Below are 27,977 nucleotides of genomic sequence, written 5' to 3'. Positions count from 1 at the left end.
CAATTCAGTGGTCATGGAAGTCTTCCAGGACTGGTTATTCTCTAGCTAGCATGTAGGACAAGAATCTGATGGATCTAGTCAAGGATGGTACCTCGTTCAATTCAAAACAAAGAAGCTCTTGGTTCAACATCTCTATTTTGTCATTCAGCTTCTATAATCAGTAACTCATCCTTTGTGAATATTAACATGAAATCTACTTTTTAAAAAATATTTATTTATTTATTCCCTTTTGTTGCCTTTGTTTTTTTATTGTTGTAGTTATTATTGTTGTTGATTATGTTGTTATTATTGGATAGGACAGAGAGAAATGGAGAGAGAAATGGAAAACAGAGAGGGGGAGAGAAATACAGACAACTGTAGACCTAATTCACTGCTTATGAAGTAACTCCCCTGCAGATGGGGATCTGGGGGCTCAAACCAGGATCCTTACGCCAATCCTTGAGCTTTGTGCCACCTCCGTTTAATCTGCTGTGCTACCACCCGGAAGTCTACTTTTTACAAATTTGAGGTTTTACTATATATATAACCTTTATATATTGAATTAATGACTTATATATTGAATTAATGAATTACTAAGGCAAAAAAAGAACCTTGCTTGGGTGGGAAAGGAAGTCATTATATATCTTGACCCATTTGCTTCATCACTATTTCCCTTCTTACTATATGGCCTGGGAGAACCACTAAAAGATTAGACTTAAAAGGATTCTACTTCCTATTCTTTCCTAAAGTGAACCAAGGTGATAGTTCTCAAAGCGATACTGCAAACCTATTCTTTGAAATCATAGTGCAGTGTTGCTAAGACACTGTAAATAGCATCAACAGCAATAATAATTATTATAGTTATTATTATTATTCAATCAAGTCAAAGGGGGACATTCTTTATGTCCTTTAGCTTGGTATTCTGATTTCTAGCAGTGCTATGGGCTCAGACAATCTGCTTTCTGGGATAACGAGTCTTCAAAATCAGCAAACCACTCTCCTTGAGAGATGGAAGGAAGAAAGTCAACCTGGTCCTGGTACTAGGAACTCCCTTAGCCATTAAATTTTGAATGGTCTGGTTTAGTTACAGTTAAATTTTTTTCTAAGATTTGCAAAATTGTAAGTATTTTTTTTTCTTCAAGAATCTTCACTCAGAACTCAGTCTTATCCTATCCAAGAGACTGCTTTCTTAGTTGTATATTGTTGAAACAACTGCACAAAAACACATGAATTTTTCTGTGGATTAAGTGATGTTATTTGTTGTTCCTTCAAATCTAGAACCCAGGAGGCTGGTCTCTATAGCTGTCATGCTATATGACCTTTGACCTTGACCTTGTTTAGCCTGTTCTAGCTTATTTTTCTCAAAAGCAACACAATAATGATTCAGGGTAGTGCCATTTGGTTTTACCTCATTTTTTAATGCTTATGTTTATGTAGTATTTCCCAGATCCTGTGTGGTAGGGGAAACAAAACATAAAAATAAGCCTCTGAGAGGTAATCATTACCAAGACTTACTCAGTAACAGATGAAAGCTAGACGGGGGTACACCATGGCTGGCGAGGCTTCCTCACAAGCTCATTGGGATGCAGCCCATAGCAGTCCTGCATGCAATAAGACCAGGCCTTTAAAAATTCATACAAAATCTCATAGTTTCTGTCCATGGACAAATTCCATGCTTGCTCAGGGTAATTTCTGCAAAGTGACTGTGCCTTTCTCATAATTCATGTTCTCTTTTCACTCTGTAGGAGCTGAACACAGATTACTGCAGGAGTGTGGGTTTGATTATGTCAGAGGCAGGCTTGTGTAGGTGGCCCTGTGTTGTTCCTGACTGGGCTCGTGCTTCCCAGCCCCACTGGGCAGAGGAAGGCAGCTCTTAGTTTGTGTACCGAAAGTGGTGTAATGAATGGCTCAGCTAGAAATTCCAATGGTAAAACAAAGTGAAGTGTGGCCAGAGAAAGCATTATTTTCTTCCTCCATGATAAAGGCAGGCAAATGAGTTACCTATCTCCACTGCCATATGCACTAACCTAATCTTATCTATATGTTTTACCCCAGAGGAGAAACCTTATACCTGGGCAGAAGCACAGACTCATACAGATGACCTAGCTGCTCAGAGACAGTAGGTGTTGAGGTCATCTACAACCAGGATACTGACTGAAACTATGAGCAAGGATCTCCAAACATTAAGCAGATTATATGATAACTTGTCTCTTAGAGGGTATGGAAAAAATGTGGCACTAAAGCTGTCAATTATAAATGGATCAAGGAAGTTACTCTAGAGAAGAATGCCAACCAGCTCTTCTCCAAGGCTATTTGGTGGAAGTCTTCAGGAAGTACATGCCAGTAGAGATTTTACCACCCCTGGGGGTGAAATGTTGTTGGCAGGTCATTTTATCAACTAACCTCCTGTCTGGCATCAGAAGATTTTATTACAATGATGGGATGAGGTTCAGAGTAGAGCAGAGAACACTTCAGTCACCACTTTAGATCCAGTTGAATTCCCTGTCCTTGGTCCTTAGGAAAATGGTGGACCTTGTGTCCAACAAGCTCTGGTTTTGCATTAAAATAGCACAAGGTTCTCAAGCGCACTATACCATGGTTGTGATAAAATCTACATACCAACTGAGAGGGGCTCCATTAGTCACCTGGCACCATGACAGTTCAGAAAGGGACAAATGCTCTCAGAAAAGAGTTGGGTTCCAAAGCCTAGGAAAACTCTATCTCTTCCAGGAAATTTCTTTCTGTTCCAGTTCTAGTGAAAAATGATTAGCCCATCTTCTCTATATCATTTGGGAACCCTGAAATAGGCAAACATGCCATTCACCCTAGAATCTTCCCATACTTCTCTGAGTGTGGACCCCCATACTCCCTTGTCAATAACTTTATGCTCCCCCCCCCGACTTCTAGTAAATCTGACCAGCACAATTGACTTCAAAGTCTGCCTGCACTCCTGTGTTTTGTCATCTTTATACCATCTACAATATATATATATATATATATATATATATATATATATATATATATATATATATATAGTGATCTGTGACTTACTGGTATCTGACTAAGAATTCTTTCAGGAATCTGACTAGAACTTGCACCCAGGCTTGAGGTGAACTTTCTCTCACCTCCCAGGCACCTGTTCTCTATCATCTTTCATGGTGAACCAACCTGAACCCCCAACCAATAACAAAGGGACATCCTATTTTTTTAGCAAACCTAGGGATTTGGAATTTGAAGCGTGATTCCTAAGGTCAATGTAATGAGTCCCAGGACCACTAGGGAATTTCCTGACCTGAGAAGTAGAGAGCAAGAGTATGTGTGCATTAGGAAAAGGTCTGGGTACAGGTTACTTGCAGCTATACTTTGAAGAGGTGTAAGTCCCAGAAGACTTAAATCAGTAGCCCTCAGCAGGCAACAACAGAGCCAGTACTTTGAATTTCAGGCATTTGTGTGTGTCTCTGTGGGGGGGAGGGGTGTCCTGGTTTTGAAGCTGAGATACTCAGGGTGCTTTATCTCACTATAAGACAATGCTATTATATTGTTTCCAATCACAAAAGGAGTCCTCAGAATTTTACTCCAGTCACCAAAAGATACTCAGAACTTTTTCCTATCCAAGCTGTTCTGCATAAGGAACCTAGGAAAAAGATGAATAAGATTGTGAGCTGGCAAAATAGTTTGCTTGAATATGTACTGCCAAGTCATGTAGGTGACCCAGGTTCAATACTAGCCCCTACTACACTGAAGGAAGCTTCAGTCCTGACCTTTCTTTCTATCTTAGAAAAGTCATCCAGGAGTAATAAAGCCCTGGATATGACCCCCTTAAAATGGAAAGGTGGTTGGTTCTAATTTCAATTAATTTACAAAATAGTAATAGCTTCCCACATGCCAACTATAGACCAGGCTCCTTCCAAAGACCTTAACATTTAGCTAGGGAAATGGCATTATGGTTATGCCAATCACCTTAATATTTCATCTTTACCACAGTAAATAGTAGCTATATTGAATGTATTCCTATTTTGCAGATGAGAAAATCAAGTCACAAAAAAAATTAGTTAGTTAAAATAGCAGCAGTCAGTTGTAGAGCAAGGATTCAAACTCAGGCAACTAGACCTCAGGTTGATACTTAACCCCTAACATTTTGCTATATGAGGTCAACAATGGGTTATACACAGACAGATATCATTTTTTAAGAAAAGTTAAGATTTTTCCTTTTCTTACAACATGTATGGAGCTGAAAGAAGTGAAGTAGTGAAGTCATGGTAAATGAAAAATGTCAGGGGGCAGGTAGTGGTGCACCTATTTAAGCACATATATTACAATATTCAAGGACCCATGTTTGAGCCACTGGTCCCCACCTGTAGGGGGAAAGCTTTTCAAGTGGTGAAGAGATAGTGCAGGCATCTCTCTGTGTTTCCCCCTCTCTATTGCCCCCTTCCCTCTTGATTTCAGGCTATCTCTATCCAGTCAATAAAGAGAATTTTTTTTTAATGAAAAAAGTAAGAGGACAGACACTGGCTGATTGCACTCCTATTTGAGATAACATACAAAATAAATCCACACACATACAAACATGTACACAGTCAAAATCAAACAAAAACACAGGACTGAGATGACTAAAGATGGAGTGGGGTAGGGTGGCTTTCAGGAAGAAAAACTGACATACAGGTGATGAGCATGCATGGGAGCACATACAAATGTGTGAATGTGAGTGTGTGTGTGTGTGTTCCTACCAGTGCTTCAGGTGTATGTGATTATAGCACTTATGTTAGACCCTTTCTCTTATTAATTTAAAATAGGTAGGGCCTGGATGATGGGGCACATGGTTGAGCACACATGTTACCATGTGTGAGAACCCAAATTAAAGATCCCAATTTCCACCAACAGAAGTGAAGGAGTGGCAGAAGCTTTATGAGTGATGGAGCAGTACTGCAGGAATCTCTCCTCCTTCCCTATTTCTTTCTCTGTCTTACCTTTCATGATAAAACAAACAAAAAAGCTACCAGGAGCAGGTAGTTGTCATATAGGTACCAAGCCCCAGCAGTGACTCTGGTGGCAAAATATAAATAAGCAGACAAATAAATATATACACCTTAAAGTGCTTGATCTTCTTTTTTTAAAATTAATTAATTTATTTAAGAAAGGAGACATTAACAAAATTATAGGATTGGGGGGAACAACTCCACGCAATTCCTGGCTCCTAATCTCCATATCCCATCCCCTCCCAAATAGCTTTCCCATTCTCTATCCCTCTGGAAGCATGGACCCAGGGTCATTGTGGGTTGCTGAAGGTGGGAGGTCTGGCTTCTGTAATTGCTTCCCCAATCTTCTTTTTAAAAGGAGAATTAAAGATCACTCTTTGTATTCAGTATGAGCAAGGATAGCAAAGATTATAATTCTCAGCAGAATAATTCTTTGTGATGTTCATGATTTCTTTTTTTTCCTTTGTTTTTATATTGAGACAGGAAAGGAGAGGCAGAGGGGGCATGAAAGAGACCACAGAAAGTAAACTTCCTGCAATGTGGTGGAGGCCAACCTCAAACCTCAGTTGTGGACAAGGCAATGCAGCATATTATATAAGTGAACTATCTCACTAGCCCCTTCCATGATTTTTTAAAGAGTGAAGTTTCCGTGAAACTATTTCACTTTCTAATACTTTTATTTAAAGTATAGTATTTCTACTTAAGTTAATAAGTAATAAAGCTAATATTTCCTTTTTAGTGATTTAATGTTGATTTACAAGATTGTAAGATAATAGGGATATAATTCCATATAGTTCCCACCATCAGAGTTCTGTGTCCCAACCTCTTCATTGGAAACTTCTCTGTTGTTTTTCCTTCTTTGAATATGGATTAAAATTTCTTTTTGGGGTGCAGAAGGTGTAAGTTATGACTTCCATAATAAGTTCTCTGCTCGACATGGGTGTTGGCAGGTAGATTCATACCCCCAGCCTGTTTCTATTTTCCCCTAGTGGGGTAGGACTCTGTGGATGTGAAGTTCCAGGAAGCACTGGTAGGCCTTCTGTCCACAGAACTCATGATGAAATCATAGTGACATCTGCAATTTGGTGGCTGAAATGCAGTAACATTGAAAGCAAGACAAAATATTTAATAAGCAGAAACTATAATGTAGGAATAGAGCAGATGAAAGTAGAAACCTTAGGGTAGAAGGAAGCGAGGAAGTGTGTTCTAGGAATGCTCATAGGAGCCCATTTCTTAATCATCTTTGCTTGAGCTTGCTAGCTAACATGGGGATGAATCAGAAACTTTATCTGGGAAGATGGTGTCAGAGTTGAGAGTAGAACAACAAATCAGGATTAGGGAACAAGCTAATGTCTCTACTTTAATCAGCACCTAAATCTCCTCTACCCCCCAAACTGTGTCTATTAAGGTAGCTCACCAGAGATGATAGAGGCTGCTCCAGTCTCTGAAGGAAGGTTGGGGTAGTTTGCCCTGTCACTTGAGGAAGACTGGTCCTGAAATGAATGCAGCCTACAATGTTCCTAGTTGTGACCATGAGCTGCGAGCTCAGACCAATAAAGATTTAGAGGTTACAGAGTCTGCCTTACTAAATATAAAATATATGGGCCCTGGGTCAAGTGAATGGAGGTAAATAGTTAATTTTATCCACAGACATTTTTCAAGAATGGGAGCTACTTATTACCTTTATCCAACTTTCTGTCCCTTTTCTCTACTCTGATACCATTTTCTCAGACAATGTTTTTATCCAACTTCAGGCTAGCTGTCAAACTCAAGCAAAACTACTACCATTTCATGCCCCTAGGAATATGCCTAAAATGGACTTCTCAGCTTTCTTCTACCCTAAGAGCCCTAATCTCATCTGCTCTGTTCCTACTTTTTGGTTGCTGTTCATTAATCATTTTGTCTCACTTTATGTCCTGCCACTTTCCAGACACCAAGTTGCAGATGTTACTATGATTCCATCCTGACTTCTTTGGGTAGACAACCTCACTAGTATTTCCTGGAACCCTGCCTCTCCAGAGCTCTAGCCCACTAGGGAAAGATAGAAACAGGCTAGGGGTATGGATTGACCTGCTAACACCCATGTCCAGCAGAGGAGCAATTACAGAAGTCAGAACTCCCACCTTATGCACCCAGAAACAGTCTTGATCCATACTCCCAGTGGGGAGAAGTGATAGGAGGAAGAAGATAAGAGAACTCTAAACTCTAGCTCCATCAGCATCTGGAGAGGAGGAAAAGAAGAGGAACCTTTGATGTAGTAATAGGGTCATGAGTGGCTTGGAGAGGAAGAGAGGACTAGACCTGGAATAAAAAAGGGTAAATTGTGTATAAATCTAGATATATAGTTGATGATGATTGGCCCATGTCTACAACCTTAGGAAAACTGCAGTGGCTTGCAGTGGGAAGACTAGGTATTCAGAACTCTAATGGTGGGAACAGTGTGGAATATAACCTTATTGATGTAATTTTGTAAATAAATATTAAATCACTAATAAAAATTTTAAAAATATTAATATAGCTTACCTAGAAGGTCACTTGCTTTGCAAACACTTCTGATACCATGTGGCTACATTATGACATTTGGGAAGCTTCAGTGAGATGGTCTCTATCTCTCCCTCTCTCCATATATATATTCTGTAAAAGCTGGCCTGCAGTGATTACATATGCATGTAAAATGTCCTTGTGTGCATACAAACACAATCAAAAATATAATTTGACAAAAATTTTCAGGATTTCATTTATACCTAATCACCTCTGTAATGTCCCAAAGTTCCCACAAGAACTCACAAAGATTTAGTTTTTAATCTTATTTTTAATGGGATACTAGATATAATTAGTTTTGTATCACATATTAATTTTCTTTTTGTAATATTTATATTTTATTTATTTATTTTGTATAGGGATAGAAACTGAGAGTGAAATAGAGAGATACCTGCAGCATTGTTTTACCAGTTGTGAAGCTTCTCTGCTGGTGGGGGCCAGGGGGTTAAACCTGAGTCCTTGTACACTATAATGTGTGTGTTTTAGCAAGGGCACCACTAACTCATGCCTGTAATTTATTTATTAGAGAGGAAAGACTAACTAAAACACTTCTCTGTTATATGCAGTGCAGGGGCTCAATCCCAGACCTTTACATGCAAGTTCTGTAATCTACCAGCTGAGTTACCTCCCTGGTCACTTAGACTTCTTAATTAGTTCAGTACAGTTTAAAACACTAATGTTAAAGCTGATTAGTCAAATACAAAATAAGAGTTATTGTAGCAGTGTCTAGGTAAGATACTAGTGTTCCCTAAGTGTATACATTAAAGCGGTCCCAGAGATTTGTCAATACTCACATCTGAACTACGAACATACAGTCTTAGCTATCTGTTGTTTCAGTTTTTTTTTTTTTTTTTTTTTTTTTTTTTACATTTTCCTGAAGACTTACTGACTGGAATCTACATGTAGAAAAGGGAAAAAAAAGTATTGAAGTGTCCGGGAAAGGGCTGTACCGAGTAATACTGACTACTTTTGTTTCAAGGACTAGAACTATAGGTACAAGCACCCATCTTAGAGCTGACATAATTTACATAGTGCTGAAATGATACAGGAAGACTTGTCAGAATTTCCAGAAGTCTTTTTAGTTCAAAATCAGACAGTTTCACAAAGCCAGCTGCTGTCCCAAGATTCAATGTAATCTGTTAAAATATATAGCGTTGACCTGATGTGAGGCATATAATTTATTTATTTGGAATGTTACTATTATTTTAATATTCTATTTCTCAATACCTATATGGGGAAGGCTTAGTTTCTTTTTATTTTGTCTCTAGTAGATTATGCTTTGACAAACTGAAATATACTTTTAATGATATCTTATTCTTACAATTTAGCACACAGAAACTAATACTTTTACTATGCACAGTGATATAGTTCATTGCATATGTTAGTAAGAACTTTATATCCTTTCCACAGAGATAAAATTTGACAAATCATCCATTCAATAAAGGTCTTATCTGAAGGGTCTTGTTAAAAGTAACCTCATTTAACCAAGTGTGGCAAGCCCTACTTTCAAAAGGCACACTTAACATGTGGTGACAATGCACAAAGCATTTCTGGGAAACTTGAGGGTCCCAAGTGTCACAGAAGGTACAGGAGGGAACTTCCTGGAATACCTCTTATTTTCATAAAATGTGAAATACTTTGACAAGGGAAGAAGGTACCAGTACCTATTGGTATAAAGTCCTAACAACCAATAGCGATTTGTGGATTTGACTTCTAGTCTCAGAATACAGGTAAAAAAAAAAAAAAAAAAAAAATCAAGCCTCTTAGAAATTCCAATTTGACATTAGTAATGAAACTTTCAGAAAAGTTAATACTCTGGCCATATTCTTTGCTCAAATGTATATGCTCAAGAAATAGTATTTAGTTAATTAACACCTTTTTCATCTTTATAAATAATCTGAAACATAATGAGACCAGCATTTGTCCTTTTTTTTTTTTGGTAATGAAACTATTGATAATATTATGACCAAATAGAAGAACTGTAGAAAAATCATTTCAAACTTGAAAATAACACAAAGAAGGGAAAAACATGTCTCTTCAATGCTGCACAGGAGACTGTCACACAGAAGTGATTCCTTATCCAAGGGGGTATTAGCTGCACTTGACCCTGCTGTTATGAGATTAGACCAGTGAAATGACACATAATATGTGTCAATTTTGAAATATGTCAATTTCACTCTGGCAATAAAGAATTCACAAAAGCTGTTAGGACACTGAAGTTTTCTGTCTAACTTAGCACATTAATTTCAGGATTTTATTTTTCCTGGAAAGCTATACAACTTCTTTGCCATCTTACTGGATCACTCATCATTCTGTTAGTAATCTTTGGCACACTCATTCCATAATATAAGAATCAAATTTTTGTTTGGAAATTATTCTTGTACAGAGCTTATTTGACAGGCTGGAAAATCAGTGGGGAACTACTCAGTCTCCTTCCAAGTCATAGGAGGTAGCATTGTTGAGACTTTTTTTCATGCCATTTTTGTAACATGTGCACTCTAACATGTGTGCCATCACCCAGCTCCTTAAAGCCATTTTTTATTTGTGACTAATAGTCATTTACAATACTGTAAAATTTCAGGGTATATTTCTACACCATACCCACCAACATAGAGTCCTAGGAATTGTTTGTTCACTCTTTAGCCCCCTCCCATTTTTGACAAGTTCATGTGTTTCAGTTCTCTCTCTCTCTCTCTCTCTCTCTCTCTCTCTCTCTCTCTCTCTGTCTCTCTTGTTTTACTCCATGGTTATCGCTGGGGCTCAGTGCCAGCACTACAAATCCAATGTTCCTGGTAACTATTTTTTTCATTTTATTGGATAGGACAGAGAGAAATTGAGAGGGGAGGGGAAGACAGACAGAGAGGGAAAGACAAAGACAGACACCTGCAGCTCTGTTTCACTGCTTGTGAAGTGGCTCCTCTGCAGGTGGGGATCCAAGGGCTTAAACCTGGATCCTTACTCTGGTCCTTGAGCTTAGTATTATGTGCACTTAACCCGGTGCGCCACTTCCCAGCCCCCTATTTCAGTTCTCTAGGTTCTACATATAAATGAAATAATCTGGTAGTCATCTTTCATTTGTTTACATATTTACTTAAGCATAATCACCTCCAGTTCCATCCATTTTGTCCCAAAGGACATATTTGTATTGATTACAGAGTAGTACTCCATAGAGTATATATCCTAAAACTTATTTATTTGAATTTTTAATTACATTTGTACTTGTTTTCTTTCCAAGCCAGTTTTACTTGTTTTCGGGGTGTCTCCCTCCTTCTCCGGCATGGTGTCCTCCAGGGGAAAGGTAACAGGCTGGTTCTTTCTCGCTCACGACAGGGGGACACGAAGTAAAAGACACCAGGGGACTCTTAGCATGAATCTAGAAACTGAGTCCTTGAGTCCCAGAATCCTAGAGTCCGTCTCTTGGCAAAGTGGACATGAGTTAAATAGAAAAGCAATGGAGGTAATTATTGTTGCAGTATGACAGAAATTACAGGTTTCTTAACAGTCAGCATGCCCCTAAGGTAGGGGGTTGGTATGACAGGAATTGATGAGATACAAGACAGTTATTTTCCATAACACAAGCAACTTAATTATCCAAAGGTATTTGAGAGAAGCATAGGGGTTAAACCCGTAGGGTGAGACAGAGAGAAGATGGATATCAAAAGGCCATATAGTTTGGAATCTCTCTTGTCTGGGGTCTGAGGTGTGTGATGAAGTGTGTGATAAGGTGTGTTCTTCTGTAATCAGAAGGTGACTTTGAGTGAATGAATCTGCGGCCATGTGGCCTGCAGTTAATGGAGGGAAGTACTGGGGTATCTGTGGGCCTGAGAGTCAAGAAGGAAAGAAGCAAGTCTGAGTTTCCCCCCTTATGCTCACCTCGGTTGAGAGAGACTTACCAAGAGGTTATCTTCTCAGACCTCCATCCAAAGATGGGGGTGGTTCTCCCTAAGCTCTATCAGGCTCACACATGTTCCCAACAACTTGTGAATAATAGTGGTTTACAAGAGTGTAAGTTTATACCACATCCACCACCAAAGATCCACGTTCCCACCTTACTGACTTTAACCACAATAGTTCTCACAAGGTCCTAGAGACAGTTTATTTTCTTCTGGGTTGTGTGTGTGTGTGTCTGTGTGTGTGTGTGCGTGTGTGCAAGTTCATATGTATCAACTCTTTAAACTCCACATGAGTGAAACCATGCAGTAGTTGTCTTTCATCTCTTATTTTTCTTAGCATAATCACTACTAGTTTCATCCATTTTGTCCCAAAGGACACAATATCATATTTTTTGTTTGCAGAGTAATATTCCATAAACTACATATCCTATAACGTCTTTATGCAGTCACCTTTGATTGTCACTCTTTGGCTATTGTGAATAATGCAGCTATGAACATAGGGGTGCATATGTCTCTTTAAATTAGTGTTTGAGTCTCCTTTGGATAAATGCCTAGGAGGGATATCACTGGATCTTAAGATAATTCCATTTCCATTTGTTTAAGCACTCTTCATATTACTTTCTTTTCTTTTCTTTTTGCCAGCATGGTTATTGCTGGAGCTCTGTGCCTGCACTATGAATCCTCTACTTCTAGAGGCCATTTCTCCCCAATTTTGTTGCTCTTGTTCTTGTTATTGTCGTCATTGCTATTGTTGTTATTAATAGCTATTGTTGGATAGTACAGAGATTAGTCGAGAGAGGAGGAGAAGACAGAGAGGGGAGAGAAAGTTAAACACCTGCAGACCTGCTTCACCACTTCTGAATCGACCCCCCTGCAGGTGGGGAGCCAAGGGCTCGAACCAGGACACTTAAGCTGGTCCTTTCGATTTGCACCATGTGCTCTTAATCCGATGCACTAAGGCCCACCACCCCCCATATTACTTTCCAAAGGGGCTGCACCAGTTTGCCTTTCTGAATAGCAGGCAATCCACAGCCACCCCCCCACCCCCCACTTCCCTTCACCCTGCCCAGGAGCATAGCAGCAGATGAGAGCCAGTAGAGATAACATTCTGGGCCTCTTATTAGCTGCCTTTGAGAGTTCCTCTGCCTGCAGCATGATTTATGTTTTACTTTCCAAGCAACGAATCAGTAGCTGCTCCAAGTTGCTCCAGACAGAGCTGAAAGATTCTGCCATCTTACTCCACTCAGTCCTGCATGACACTCACTCCTGATAGGGCTGTAATTTCTTTATCCCATCTTTATCAAACAATTTATTTAGTATCCACACATTTTTAAGACCTCAGAAAAAAAACAAACTACACAGTGAATAGTGTGAGAACTTGATCAAGTAAGACCTGAAAAGCTGCTGTTTAACTGGCGATATGATATGATCAATATGGACCATTTTTCTGTACATGTGAAGTGAGGTGCTGAACCAAATGTTCAACCATCTGCAGTTGAGCGTAGTTTATTTCTTGCTCTTGAAGTGTCTACTCTATGGTGGAGGCATTAATCCAGGAACTCAGACTATGTAAATTTGTGGTTTTTTCCAAAATGCTCCTGCATGCTGGCATGCAACTGGCAGCTGGGGAAAGGGAGAAGCTAGGAGTGGGTGAGAGGTTTCCATGGTTCAGCATGAAGAAGCTATCTTCTAGAAGAATTTATCTTCAGAGATTTATCTTCAGAGATAGAAAGCCTTTTCTTTCTTTCTTTCTTTCTTTCTTTCTTTCTTTCTTTCTTTCTTTCTTTCTTTCTTTCTTTCTGCCGGGATAGCCTGAGGGTACTTCTTCCCGAGCTAGTGCTCTCTGGGTTGGAGATCACTCAACTGGAGCTGATCTAGGCTGCTGTGTGGGAGAGGGATCAGAAACTCGTGCTGCACCAACTTCCGCAGGAGATACACTCTGGAACTCTCGGAGCCGGAAAGCAATTTCCAAGTGTCTTTAATCAGAAGAGCAGCTGTTTTTATACTCTCCAAGTAGGGTGGAAACAGGATGTGATATAGAGAGGGTGGAGAGAAAAGTGACTGGTGAAAATCAGAGTGTGACAAGGAGGGGGCGGAACAGGCAAGAATCCTATAACTGAACCACCAATGCCCTGGAGTGCTTTATGTAAAAGTGATTTATGTAAATAGACCAAAGCTTTGGATCAGTAAATCCCTATATAGGCATATGGATAAGAAGAAGCCAGGGGGAGATGGCAACTACCCAACATCTGCCCCTTTCTTTTTAACTTTTTGCCATAGTATCAGGAGTGTGGGGCACTTTGTGAGGCAGGGAGACTGATAAGAGGCACACCTTTTTTGGGGTTCTACTGTCCCTCCTTGCTCAACCTCTCCGTGGAGAGAGAGACTAACAGGATTGACACACCCCTCAGGCTCAAGCCCTTCCAAGCTCAACCATATCCTCACAATTCCCCAACATCTTCCTCTTACTTAATGGCCATATATAACTGGGTCAATGTCTGTAAAAGGCTTCATCTCTGTCAGGGGAATAGCAGTGTAGGGGTGAACGGAAACCTGTTGGGAAGAAAGCAGAATGATAGTGTGTAAGTGTCTTCAAAAATAACTAGCACAAGACAGGGAGGGATAAGTAAGAGTAGCAAGAGACAGAGTGAGCCTGATGGGTGGAGGAGTGGGGGCCTGATAAGCCGAGGGGCTAGAGGGGTGATCTGGCATTGCAAAATCCCGAGTCAGCTGGCGGTAAGTTCTATGAACTGCTACAGTCATTCTTCAAGAAGTCCAGCAGTATAAAAGGAGTGTCCAGCAAGTTCTATAGAAGCATCAGTCCAATGTCAACGGCCAGGAAATAAATGCCACACGTCTATCTTGATGGAGGAGGACGGCCACCAGAACTTTTCTTCTCTGTAGAGAGTGACCTGGAACCGCCAAAACATGATGGGCGAAACAGAAGCAGGAAGAGCAGACACCGATGGTTGAGAGAAAGGCAGTAGGAAAGTCTTGTCCTTTGGAGTCTGTGAATCAGGTTCTCCAGATAGTGTCAGGTCACATCATGGGTTTCGGGGGATGGCTGTAATTGTGGGTGAGGTCAGAGGTCAGGGGTCCAAGATGGATTTCTAGGGATTCTATATGAGCAGATGCTTCTTTATGCGAAGGCTTGTCATAGCTGTAGTCAATTACTTATGAAAAAACTTTGTAACAAATTAGAAGTTTACTACAATTGATAACTCAATGATTATAACTGGTTTAGGTATCTTTATAATTTTGTGTAAAGGTCATCTTACGTGACCTCATGTAGCAGTCTTTATATAGCAAAGTTTTCATACCGAATTTAAGTTACATATATTGATTCTTAACTATTTTTACATTGGGTTTTTAAGCAAACTCAGGTTACTAGAGTTAACACATTTTAGTGACAATTTTTTTTTTTGGTACATTTACAATATCAGATTGATGCCAAATTTGTTGTGGATTAATTTCCACAAGATAGCTTACAGGACATTTTTGGGGGCCCTCCAAAAATGTCCTGTATAGAGAATTTGTATTTTAACTTAGGAGATGATGAATTGTCACATTGAATATTTAGAGTTTTACCTTAAACACTCAGTTACTTAAATGAATTGATTTTACCTCTTCTCGTAAAAATGTAACTTCGAAGTTACGATTTAACTGTCAAGTTAATGTTTACCAAACTTGAAACACGCATATTAAACATATAGTTTATAACACACAGGAGGAGAAAAACTTGTAAATAAGATATATCATTTCAAATGTGAATTTAGAACTACTGTCATAGTTGAACCATCTTTACTCACACAGTTTAAGACTAAACATTTCATATTGATATCAAGACTTAAAAAAGAAATCAAAAGGGGGAATGAACAATTCTTGGACTGTTTCTGGACGTCTCCAGAAACCATGGCTGCATCCAGCCGTTTGATATAAAGTCAGTTAACTTTCAGAGTACTCTGAGCACAATGGGTCATACAAAAATTTTGGTCACTCAACTCACTCAATTTTTTTTTTTTCACTCACTCACAAAACACAACTGGCCAGTCATAGCATAAGACATTCATTCGGGGGGGTGAAGAGTTCTGTGAATCAGATTGTTTTTTTTTTTTTTTTTTTTTGATTCTGCCATGCTGTATTATGGATCCTGGAGTGCATCCTGTAGCCAGTCCTCTTGCAGCCAGTCTTTTTGCAGTGTTTCTTGTTCTTCAGGGATATCAGCGCCATCATGTGGGTATTGCCGGACATGGCGGGCAGGAACCCAAACAGGCTTGGAGTAATTTTGTGGAAAAATACATGCGAAACCCCTCCCCATAGTCAACAGGGGGTCAGGTCCTTTCCAAATTTTATCAAGTGGGTCTTTCCATTTGACTTTAATAGCTGGGAGGGTGGGTGGTGTTTGCCAATGAAGAATTATAGGAGGTTGGTCTGAGTTTTTGTAAATATTAAAGAGATTTAATGTAGTTAAGGCTTTTGCCAGCTGGATATTAGGGGGTACATTTCCCCTTTTTCTTTATTTAATTGAGCCTTAAGAGTTTGATGGGCCCTCTCAACAATGCCTTGTCCCTGTGGATTATACGGAATGCCTGTAGTATGAGTAATGTTCCAGAGGGAACAAAAATCTTTAAATTGTTTGCTGGTAAAAGCAGGTCCATTATCCGTTTTAAGTTGAAGAGGTAAGCCCATTACAGCAAAACAGGAGAGCATATGGCTTATAAGCTTTTTTGAGTTTTCTCCAGTTTGAGCTGTAGCCCACATAAACTTAGAGAAGGTATCAATTGAGACAAACACATATTTTTGTTTGCCAAAGTTAGGTATGTGGGTAGCATCAATTTGCCAAAGAGCGTTGGCTTTTAAACCTCGAGGATTAACCCCTAGAGTCTGAATAGCAGGTGTTTTGATTAGACCTGCACAGGAGGAACATGTAGCAAGAATACGTTTTAACTGTGGCAGAGGAATATCAGGAAATCGAGCTTGAAGACCTTTAAGATTAACATGGGTTAGGGAATGAAAGTCAGCAGGATTAGAGACAGAGGCTAGGAGAATTCCTGTGGAGGCAAGGCGGTCAGCTGCAGCATTCCCTTCGGACAGGGGACCAGGAAGAGGGCTGTGGGAACGTAGGTGCTGAACATACAGTGGATGGGTTCGAGAACAGAGCATAGAGGCAATTTGAATTAAAAGAGGAGAAAGTGGGTTGTCATCAATTCTTACATAAGATCGAGAAAGCCATGGAAGTAAGTTAACAGTATACACACTGTCAGAAAAAAGGTTGAAGGATTCTGGTACAGCCTTTAATGCAAGGAAAACAGCATAAAGTTCTTTGTACTGAGGGGAATTATCAGGAAGTTCAGTAAAGAGAGGTTTGGGGTATTGCTGGTCTGGATAATATATAAGGGCAGCAGCTCCCTTTTTTCCACCATCAGTGAACACTGTAGGAGCAGAGGGGATGGGATCTCGAGAGAAAAGTTTAGGTACTAGTAGAGGCAACAGAGGTAAAGAAGCCATCAAATTATTAGAGGGAAAATGATTATCTAATTGTCCTGGAAAACCCATTAAACTTATGGCAAAACGAGAATGGTGGCGTATGAGCCATTCTGTATCTGTGAGAGAAAAGGGAAGAATGATTGAATCTGGTTCCCTTCCTAAGACCTGAACCGATCTGTTTCTTCCTTGGCGAACCATAAATGCTAAGGCATCAATCTCGGTAAGGAGTCTTGGAGCTCCACCTACTGGTGTATGAAGCCATTCGAGAACGCCATGTTTCTGCCACAATGCCCCCACTACCGTGGGGGTGGAGTTAAAGATTAGAAGATTTACTGGAGAGGAGGGGGAGAATCGAACGAGGTGCATGTCCTGGAGAGCCTGGTTAACTTTTTCCAGAGCCAAGGATGCTTCGGGGGTTAACATACGCTTTGAGGAGGGCTGTTTGTTTCCTTTTAACAGATCAAACAGTGGTTGCAGGCAGCTCGTAGGCAGATAAAGATACTGCCTAAGCCAATTCAAATTTCCAAGAAAACTTTGTAAAGAAGCAAGAGTGAGATTAGAAGGAAAAGTAACACAAGGTTTTAAAGGACGAATCTGCGTTAGGGAAATCTCTGAGCCTAAGAAAGATATTGGAGGGATTAGCTGTATCTTCTCAGTAGCTACATTAAGTCCACTTCTCTTTAAGGCAGGGATTAGAAAATCACGTAGGGCGGAGAGATCTGTATCTAATTCTTCCCATATTAACACGTCATCCATATAATGAAAAACCTTAAGGCCCTTATGAATATATGGAAAAAGGGCAGATTTAACAACCTCTTGACAAATAGTAGGACTATTAGCCATGCCCTGGGGCAGTACCACCCATTCAAATCTGTCGGCAGGGCTGGCATTATTAATAGAAGGAACAGAGAAAGCAAAACGTTTACAATCTTGTGGGTGTAAGGGAATAGAGAAAAAATAATCCTGTATATCAATAGCTATGATTGGAATTCCTGTGGGAATTGCAGAAGCAAGAGGCAAACCCCTTTGGGGGGAGCCCCAAACCTGCATGGTTTTATTAACTGCACGAAGATCTTGGAGGAGGCGCCATTTTCCTGAGCGCTTTTTAATTACAAAGACTGGAGTATTCCATGGGCTCCGAGAATGACGAATGTGTCCCAAAGATAACTGCTCTTGGACGAGTTTTTTTTAAATTTCTAGCTTCTCCCTAGGCAAAGGCCACTGTTCCACCCAGACAGGCTCATTAGAAAGCCAATCTAAGTGGGGAGTTCTGTTACAAACAGTGGCAGTTAGTATTGGGGGTGCTGGTTGGGTCTAGCAGTCTCACAGGAGTGAGTGTGGTGTCCTGCAGAGGTGTCTGAGGATATCACTACATCTAAAGATTCCAGCAAGTCTCTTCCCAATAAATTGGTGCTTATATCAGCTATTAAAGGCTGAAAGCGTCCGGTAGTCCCTTCTGGATCTTCCCACACAAGGGAATCTCGTGTGCGGAATGCCTGAGTCAATCCTCCAACACCATGTAAGCGTGGTCCTGGGAGGAGTTCCCAACTCTGGGGAACCTCTGCTTGTCTTAATATTGTCTTATCTGCTCCCGTGTCAATCAAACATTTAAAAGGAATATTACCAATCTTTACTGTCATAGTTGGGTGACCCCTTTCTAAAACAGGGGTGGTCCATAAAATCTCAGGCTCTGAATTCGAGCTGTTCTCTTGCTCCAGCCGGTTAATTCTATGCTGGAACTTCCCACATACCGCGGGTTCCTCCTTCTGCTCACCCTCTGTTATTGTTACTTGGCGTGGTGGGTGTAGCGATGGATTGGGTCCCAAGCTGGGCTTCTGTTTGTGGAAGAAGGGCACAGCACCAAGCGGGCGACCTGCTTCCTTCCCTCTTGGGGGCGGGGCTAAGGGAAGCCCCATACCTAGTTTAAATCCCTGTTTACATTTGGCAGAGGCGTGCCGTTCCTATGGAACCTTGACCAACAATCTCTCCTCCAGTGAAATCCTTTCTGGCATCTGGGACAAGGCATTCGTGGTCTCTGATTCCCTGTCTTGAGGCGGGTTTGCCCTGATTGGAGGTGGGGTCGCCATGACTGGAGGCGGGGTCGCGGTCTATTTTCTGGACATTGGTTACGCCAATGCCCTTGGCGACCGCACTGAAAGCAAGCTCCTTTTTGCTTATGTAAGGTAGCTGCATAGGCCTGTAACATAGGTCCTTGAAAAGAGCTTGATCTGAGATCCTGTGTAGCTAGAATCCAAGTATCTGGGTGTTCGTTTTTAAGAGTGATACAGGCCTGTCGAAAATGCGGAAGCATTCCATCCCAGACTATGGATCGCAGAAGGAGAAAACGAGCGTCAGGATTATAAATCTTCCTTTCCAAACTCGACTGGACCCTGGCAATGAATTTAGCGAGGGATTCATCAGGTTCTTGTTGCAGGGAGAGAATGGGGGCTGAGGCTGCTCCCATGGGTGGTGTTAATCGCTCCCATGCTTTTAATGCACACAGGCGTACTTGATCAAAATACCCCGCTGGAAACTTGGCTTCCGCCTGTTGAATCCCTGTTTCTAATTGGCCTGTTCCAAACAATGCATCAAAATTACCCTCTGGCTGATTTTGAATATTTTTCCGCGATTGTTGTAAACATTCGTCACGAAAGAATGCCTCCCATTGCAGGAAGAGGGGGCCTGGGAGCGTAGCACGAGTCATATCTCTCCAATCTTGAGGGGTATTAAGGTTCTGAAGCAGGCCTTATAAAATGGACCTGGTCCATGGGGCATGAACACCGTCATCTTTGATAGCCTGGCATAGTTCCTTCAGATCTGTGGCGGAATATGGATACCAGGCCTGAGGTTTTTGTCTATTGGGGGCTCTAAGTGTGTAGCGGTAGGAGGAGTCATCGAAGTGGAAGCTTCTGGACAAGTGGCTGAAGAAGTGGTTTTGGAGGCTACAGGAGAATTCGGACATGTGTCTATCAAAACAGGGTGGGGTGAAGAAGCAGCCGTGGAGGCAGCAGGAGGTTCCGGACACGTTTCTGCCAAAATGGGGGTGGCCGAAGAAGTGGCTGTGGAGTCCAAAGGAGAATTCGGACACGTGTCTGCCAAAATAGGGACCTCAGGGCAAGATGCCAAAATAGTGGCCTCAGGGCAAGATGCAGAGGAATTAGGGTGGGTCAAGATCACGACAGGCCTTTGCTTCTTCTTGTTTTTAAGGTGCTGGTTAAATTCTATGATTACTTCCTTTATCTCTTTGACCTCAGCCTCTAGGTCCTTAAGCCTTTTGAGAGGTTGACCTATATATCCCTTAAAAGCTGCTATGATGATCAACAGGATATAAGGTGAAGCCCTGAGAAAAATGTCCCAGATATATAAAAATTGTATACTGGAAAAAGAATGCAGGATTTGGAAAAGATTTTCCATGGTGGAAAGATCTCCGGAAAACAATAAGAAAGAAAAAAAATCACAGTGCCTTAACACAATATTACAGATACCCAAAAGGTGTGTACTTATCTAAGATGTCTTCTTGTAAATCTGCTGTTTACGGGTCCCTGTTCCGGGCGCCAGTTGCCGGGATAGCCTGAGGGTACTTCTTCCCGAGCTAGTGCTCTCTGGGTTGGAGATCACTCAACTGGAGCTGATCTAGGCTGCTGTGTGGGAGAGGGATCAGGAACTCGTGCTGCACCAACTTCCGCAGGAGATACACTCTGGAACTCTCGGAGCCGGAAAGCAATTTCCAAGTGTCTTTAATCAGAAGAGCAGCTGTTTTTATACTCTCCAAGTAGGGTGGAAACAGGATGTGATATAGAGAGGGTGGAGAGAAAAGTGACTGGTGAAAATCAGAGTGTGACAAGGAGGGGGCGGAACAGGCGAGAATCCTATAACTGAACCACTAATGCCCTGGAGTGCTTTATGTAAAAGTGATTTATGTAAATAGACCAAACCTTTGGATCAGTAAATCCCTATATAGGCATATGGATAAGAAGAAGCCAGGGGGAGATGGCAACTACCCAACATCTTTCTTTCTTTCTTCTTTTTTAATGTGTAAGTTTCTTTCCAGAGATTGCTTGCATGGTGTTTTATTTATTCACTTTTTAGATTTAATTTATTTTATTTATAAAGAGGAAACATTGACAAAACCATAGGATAAGAGGGGTACAACTCCACACAATTCCTACCACCAGAACTCTGTATCCAATACCATTCCCTGATAGCTTTTCTATTCTTTAATCTTCTTAGAGTATGGAACCAAGGTCATTGTGGGATACAGAGGTTGAAGGTCTGGCTTTGGTAATTGCTTCTCTGCTGAACATGGGTGTTGACAGGTCCATCCATACTCCCAGCCTCTTTCCCTAGTAGGTTGGGGCTCTGGGGAAACAGAGCTCCAGGACACATTGGTGGGGTTGTCTGTCCAGGGAAGTCTGGCCAGCATCCTGCTAGCATCTGGAACCTGGTGGCTGAAAAGAGAGTTAACATACCAAGCCAAACAAATTATTGACCAGTCATGAACCTAAAGGCTGGAATAGTTCAAATGAAGAGTTGGCGGGGGGGGGGGGTCCTCCATTTTGTAGATAAATAGTAGGCCTAGTTTAGTTATATTCCAAAGGGCCTATGGCTACACTAGTTTTTTTTTTTTTCCCCTGAACCTGAAATCATCTGATATGCAGGTGGATCCAAGTCTGGGGAGATCATGTCATGGCTGGAAAAGGAACAGAAGCTGGATCAGGGAATACAGTAGCTCTCTAATATGAGGAAGGGGTATAAATATTGTTGACTGTAAACCCCATCAATTTGATATGACCTGGGTTCCATATTCAGCTTAGGAGCCTATGTGACCTCTGCATCCCTGTAGATCTGACTTTACATTCTGTGGTCATGAATAGAAACATTCCAAGCTGTCACAATATCGACACACATAGAAAGCTTTCTCATGCTGTGCTCAAAACTCAGTAGGAAGTAGGAAATGGTTGACAGTTTGCATTGAAAGGACAGAGATGCCAACAGTCAAACTTCTTATAGACAGCTCACAGTTGATGTCTGTGGTTTCACCTATAGCACCTGATGGATAATTCAGTGCAGGGAAGGGGTCTAGTACCAGAGTTCCTAACCACCAGCCTGGTTTATGGCAGAACCTGAACAAAGCTAAGTTGTTTCTCTTCCAGGTCACACTATTATTACAGGCATCATGCCATTAAGCAATGGACAACTTATTTATACTTTTCATCTCCAGAATTATCTAAGTCCGTAGTGTCTTCAAAATTTCTGGTTCATTCTGCTTTATCTACAAAGGTTCTCTTATTTCAACCCATGGGCTTGAAAACATTGCTATGACATACCATCTCATTTCTTTCCTTAGTAAGCATGGCTTCAAAATGTGTAAATAATAATGCTTTAATGTCATTATACAGGCAGTAATTATTCCCAAATGGCACAGGATATGATAATTTTCAATAGCCTAAGTTCAATTCTGATGACCTGAATAAATTGTGAGATGCTGTTTGTGGGTATTCTCTCCCTTCAACAGTCTTTAAATTTCATAGTATAAACCAGTAAAAACTCTCTACTGAATGTGCTATACATAGTGTTCTTTCCATTAACTAAATGAACCTAGAAAATGTAATACAACTCCACATCTACTACTTCATTCCTTACAGCTGGAGAAAAGGCCTATGTAAGTGTACTTTGAGAAATAAGAGAGTGCACTTTCTTCCTTACTTTTGGATAATACCCAGCAAATAAAAGCCACCCAATCTACAAAACAGAGACCCCCAAATCTTCATTTGCAAGACTGTAGACTTTAGGTTCATGATTATTCAACAATTTGTTTGGCTCTATATGTTAACTCTTTTTTTTCAGCCACCAGGTTCCAGATGCTAACATGATGCCAACTGGACTGCTGTGGGCAGACAGCCCCACCAATGTGTCCTGGAGCCCCACTTCCTCAGAATTCTGCCCCACCAGGGAAAGAGAGAGGCAGGCTGGGAGTATGGATCGATCTGCCAACACCCATGTTCAGCAGGGAAGCAACTACAGAAGCCATACCTCCCACCTTCTGCACCCCATAATGACCTTGGGTCCATACTCCCAGAGGTTTAAAGAATAGGAAAGCTATTAGGGGAAGGGATGGGATATGTAGATCTGGTGGTGGGACTTGTATGGAGTTGTACCCCTCTTACCCTATGTTTTTTTGTCAGTGTTTCCTCTTTATAAATAAAAGTTAGGGGGGAGTTGGACGGTAGCACAGCTGGTTAAGTGCACGTGGTGCTGAAGTTCAAGGGCCTGATTAAGGATCCAAGTTTAAGCCCTCAGCTCCCCACCTGCAGGGGAGTCTTTATACAATGAATAAGTAAGAAAAATTAAAATAAATCTTTAAAAGGATATAATTATAAAAATTACAATAAATTCATTCAGTGACAATATATGAAATAATAAAGTATTTTAGTTACATTGTGTTTCTTACTATTTTACATTATTCTAGTCTTAAATTATTTTTTTAACAATAGATATTATACATGTCTCCTTCTTGACACTGATAAATAGAAAATCAGCTATTGCTGTGTGAGGCATTTTGTTCAAAATCACAGAAACTTGTGAACATTCCTTGATAGTGACTCATAATTTTCGGTATACAAGTTTTTAATTCTTTGGTTAGGTTTATTACTATATATTTTGTTGTTTTTGTTGCTATAGTAAAAGGAATTGCTTTCTGGATTTCATCTTCTTCTAACTTAGTGTTTGCATAGAGGAATGCCACTGACTATTGAATGTTAATTGTGTAGCCTGACACTTTACTGGATTGCCTGATGATTTCCAAAAGCTTCTTGTTGGATTCCGTAAGTTTTTCTACATATATATGCTATCATGTCATCTGAAAATAGGGAGAATTTGACTTCTTCTCTTCCAATATGTAGCCCTTTAATTACTTGCTCTTGCCTGATTGCTAGGGCAAGAACTTCCAACAATATGTTGAATAGTAGAGGTGATACTGGGCAGCCCTGTCTAGTACCTGATCTGAGGGGAAATGCTTCCAGTTTTTCACCCTTGAATATGATGTTGGCTGTAGGTTTGTAATATATAGACTCCACTAGCATCAGGAATTTTCCATCTATTCCCATTTTTTGTAGTGTTTTGTTGATGGAGGGATGTTGTATTTTGTCAAAGGCTTTTCTGTATCTATTGATATGACCGTGTGTTTTTTGGTCTTGCTTTTATTAATGTGGTGGCCACATTGATTAATTTACATATATTAATCCAACCTTGCATCCCTGGGATAAACCCCACTTGGTCACTATGAACAATCTTTTTAATATACTGCTGTATCCAGTTGGCTAGAATTTTGTTCAATATTTTAGCATCTATGTTCATCAGAGTTATTGGTCTATATTTTTCTTTTTTAGTTGTGTCCTTTTATGCTTTTGGTATCAGAGTGATGTTGGCTTCATAGAAGTTGAAAGGGAGTATTCCAGTGTCTTCTTTCTTCTGGAAGACTTTTAAAAGTAGAGGTATTAGTTCTTCTTTGAAGGTCTTGTAGAATTCATTTGTAAAACCATCTGGTCCAGTACTTTTATTCTTGGGAAGGTTTTTGATAACTGTTTCAATTTCATTAGCTGTAATGGGCCTGTTTATATTATCTAGTTCCTCTTTATTAAATTTTGGAAGTATGTAGGTATCTAGGAAATTTCTTCCAGGTTCTCTAGCTTATTGGCATATAGTTGTTCATAGAAGCCTCACATGATATGTTGAATTTCTGTAGTGTCTGTTGTGATACCTCCTCTTTCATTTACATTCCAATTTATTTGGGTCTTCTCCCTTTTTTTGTTTTGTAAGTCTGGCTAAAGATTTGTCAATTTTGCTCACTCTTTTGAAGAACCAACATTTACTTTTGTTGATTTTTTTTTATATATAAAGTCAATTAAACTTCAGAGTACTCTGAGAAAAATGGGTCATACAGAAAGTCAGTCATTCAAATCACTCTATTACAAAACACAACTGAAAGCAGAGGGGGCAGATAGCAAGCTTAAGGGATTCAGAGTGATGGGGTGGGTAGAGAGAAGCGGTAGGGAGGTTTTGTTTTTGGGCTCTGTGAACCAGATTATTTAGATCCCACTATGTCACATTATGAGTCTCTGGAGGGCGTCCTATTCCAAAAAGGGCCTCAAAATCCCAGTTAGGCTGGTTCTGACCTGCAGGACTGCTGCAAGCACCCACTTTTTAAAATGGTTTCCATAGAAGAAAGAATTGATTAAGGAGGGTAGAACTAAACATGTGTCTCCATTCCTGGGGACTGCCAAGGTTCTGGAGAAGGCTCTGCAAGTTTGAGTCGCCCTTCTCCGCGGAAGACATGGGAGAGGGAGTCCAGGAATTCCTAGGGGAAATATCTGTGCATCTCCCAAGCTCTTCGATCACGGTCATAATGAACCAATGTGTGACCCAGAGCAAAATGTTCCAGAGACAGAGAAACTGTCTCATGAAAAAAGAGTAAATGGTTTGGGAAACCTCTTCATAAGTAGGAAGGTTGCCCATGGCGGAGGGGGTCTCAGAAAAATAATAAAAGGGAAGAAAAGAATTACAGTGCCTTCGTAAAACACGAGGCTGCAGACAGCCAAGGCCGTAAACTTATCTGGGGTGCCTTTGTACGTCTGCCACTTGTGTGTGAAGCCAGGGGGTAGGTCCCTGTTTGGATGCCAGATTGCTGGGCTAGCATGAAGGTGTTTCTTCCCAGGCACGTGCTCTCTGGGTTGAAGAGAACTCGACCTGAGCCAAACTGGGCTGCTGCTTACTCAACAAATGATGTGGGAGAGAGACCAGGAATTCCTGGCAGAGTGGAACACAATGATCAGAGACAACACATATAAATATAGACAACACATGTAATAAAGGTGACCAGGAGTGGTGGTGCTGTTCAGGCAGGCACTGAGATAACCCTGGTGGGGGGGGATTGGTTTGGACCTGTGATGCACAAGTGACAACCCAAAAAGAAATGAGATGTATTCAAAATGAGCAGGATGAACTAAAGGAATTAGTGGAGGTACCTATCTCCTGAGGAGAAACCATGGCAGGTTCTGAGTGGTGCTGCCAGGCCTCTCCCACAGTCTTGGGCCTTAGTGGATACACTAACCACTTGGCCTCCAGAGCTTTCACTTACTAGTTACCCTCTGACACTGGTGATAAAACAAAAGTAGTCTGCATCCTGTGCATGTCCATATAGGTTAGGTTTATAAACAACAGAAATAACCTTAAGCTTGCAGTCATCTGATGTTTCTCCTGTTTGGGTTTCCAGATTGTTCTTAATGACATTTCTGTGAGAACAGAGCCCTGACTCTGGCTTGGTTCAGTCATGTTTGTTCTATGCTGGAAAAGGGTTTGGCTGGGGCCAGGGACCTCAGAGATGCCAGGTCTGCTTTCAGCAGGGAGGTCTCACCATGTTGAGACACTAGCAATTCTATTTTCCTAACAAAATTTATTTATTCAGCCAGTTGGCTCAGTGTCTCCTTGTAGGAGCAGGGCAAAAAAATTTTATTTTGAGAAGGTGCTATTATTTATCTATTTATCTGGCTCACTCTCCTTGAAAGGAAGTTCCCTGTTTTAATTATATCCAGTGGGTTTCCATGCAGCTGCCAAGGAGGCCAGGTTTGCCAGTAGCTGTCTCTCTGACTTCAGGGCTCTGTCACTACAAATGAATTAAATTATGGAAGGAGCTTCTTTCTACCTGCTGTTAAAACCACCTACATTATGCCATGCCGAGTAACAGATACATTGCATGGGTTCCATTCCCCTCCTCCCCTTCACACACCCTTAGTTGGTTTCTCATAGTAGTAATTTGAAAAACCCAAGTGTAAGGCTTTAGTTGGGTCAAAGCCACAGCTTTTTAAACACCTGTATTCCTCTGCCCATTCACTGATGAACAGATGATGATCTATTCATGGAAGTCAGTCAGAATCATTCTGTTCAAGTCACTCTTTACTCACCTTGCCAACAAAAGAGAAGTCAAGGAGCCTTCCTCTTCACCTACTTCCTATCTATACCCAGACCTCCAAGAAGTAACTTCAAACACGCCACTCTTGGTAGCATGTTCAGTTCTGGAAAAGTCTGTCTATAAGCTGTATTTTTTTTTCTAACAGTACCTGGGTAAGTAATGAATATTTTATTGAACTCTACTGGGAATACTTGACTAATTACAGAGAAAAGAACAATGGCTCTTGCTCTACAGTTGAATAAAAAAAAAAGCCAGCATAAGTGAAATATGTCAAAAAACTGAATTTGCACAAACCTAAAAAAAAATAATACACACAGTGTCTTCAAGGCACAGAATACTCAGACTGACAATAATCAGCCATCACTGAGGCCTTGTCAGGTTCCAGGGCAGAGTGGTTTTGAGATGCTTCTCCAAGTGCAAACTCTATGGGGCATAGGCCCTACTTCCCTTGCTGATTGCTTGTGCTCTAGTATTTGGCTCAATTTCTGGCAGAGAGGGGTACTCTGAAGTGCGGGGGAGACAGAAAGAAGGATGAACACTGTGCGGAACACACACCTGTGTTTTTTATCCTCAGAGACACTCTCTGCACATTTCTGATTTCCAATTTCAGTTTTTATGACAAGGGCATACTGTTTGTCACCTTGCTTCATCTTTTGAGCTAAACAAGCAAAGGGTTCAGTGATAAGGATCTTGTGTCTCAGGTTGTACAAGTAGCACATGTCCACAGTAGAATTCAATTCTGAGTGTCCACCATCAACCATTGTGCTGCAATTGGCCCCCCACAAAGAATGACTAGAGTGACATTGCAGGCAGCTTCTAGGAGGTAGGTACTTCCCGAGTAGAGGGACACCCCCACTTCCACCCCCCCCCCAGAGAAGATCAGGGAGGAAAGTGTGGGGAGGGTAGGTGGGGTAGGGCTAGACCTCCCCTCAGGACGCTCTTAACAGGTAATGAAGGGATAGGTTTGGATAATGTAGGGAGGGACCACATTTGAACAAAATGAAGAAACTTAATTCCATGATGAGCGCCCTTGCCAGTCTGAAAGTCAGAGAGGAGGAATTTCCCAAATAATAGTCTGATGGTTTGTTGCTTAGGCTGCCAACAACACTGATAAGAGGATCCCTTCTGCTG

General features: G+C 40.9%; 1 pseudogene; it reads right to left on the bottom strand.

Moving 5' to 3' along the window:
- Positions 1 to 27,607, bottom strand: part of LOC132532755 (large ribosomal subunit protein uL11-like) — a 154,336-nt pseudogene extending 126,729 nt beyond the window's left edge.
- Positions 27,608 to 27,977: the final 370 nt, after the last annotated feature.

This window comes from Erinaceus europaeus, chromosome 2 (assembly GCF_950295315.1).
Source record: "Erinaceus europaeus chromosome 2, mEriEur2.1, whole genome shotgun sequence".
Lineage (NCBI taxonomy): Eukaryota > Metazoa > Chordata > Mammalia > Eulipotyphla > Erinaceidae > Erinaceus > Erinaceus europaeus.
The sequence above is the reverse complement of the archived record's forward strand: the minus strand, read 5'-3'. Positions and strand labels throughout refer to the sequence as shown.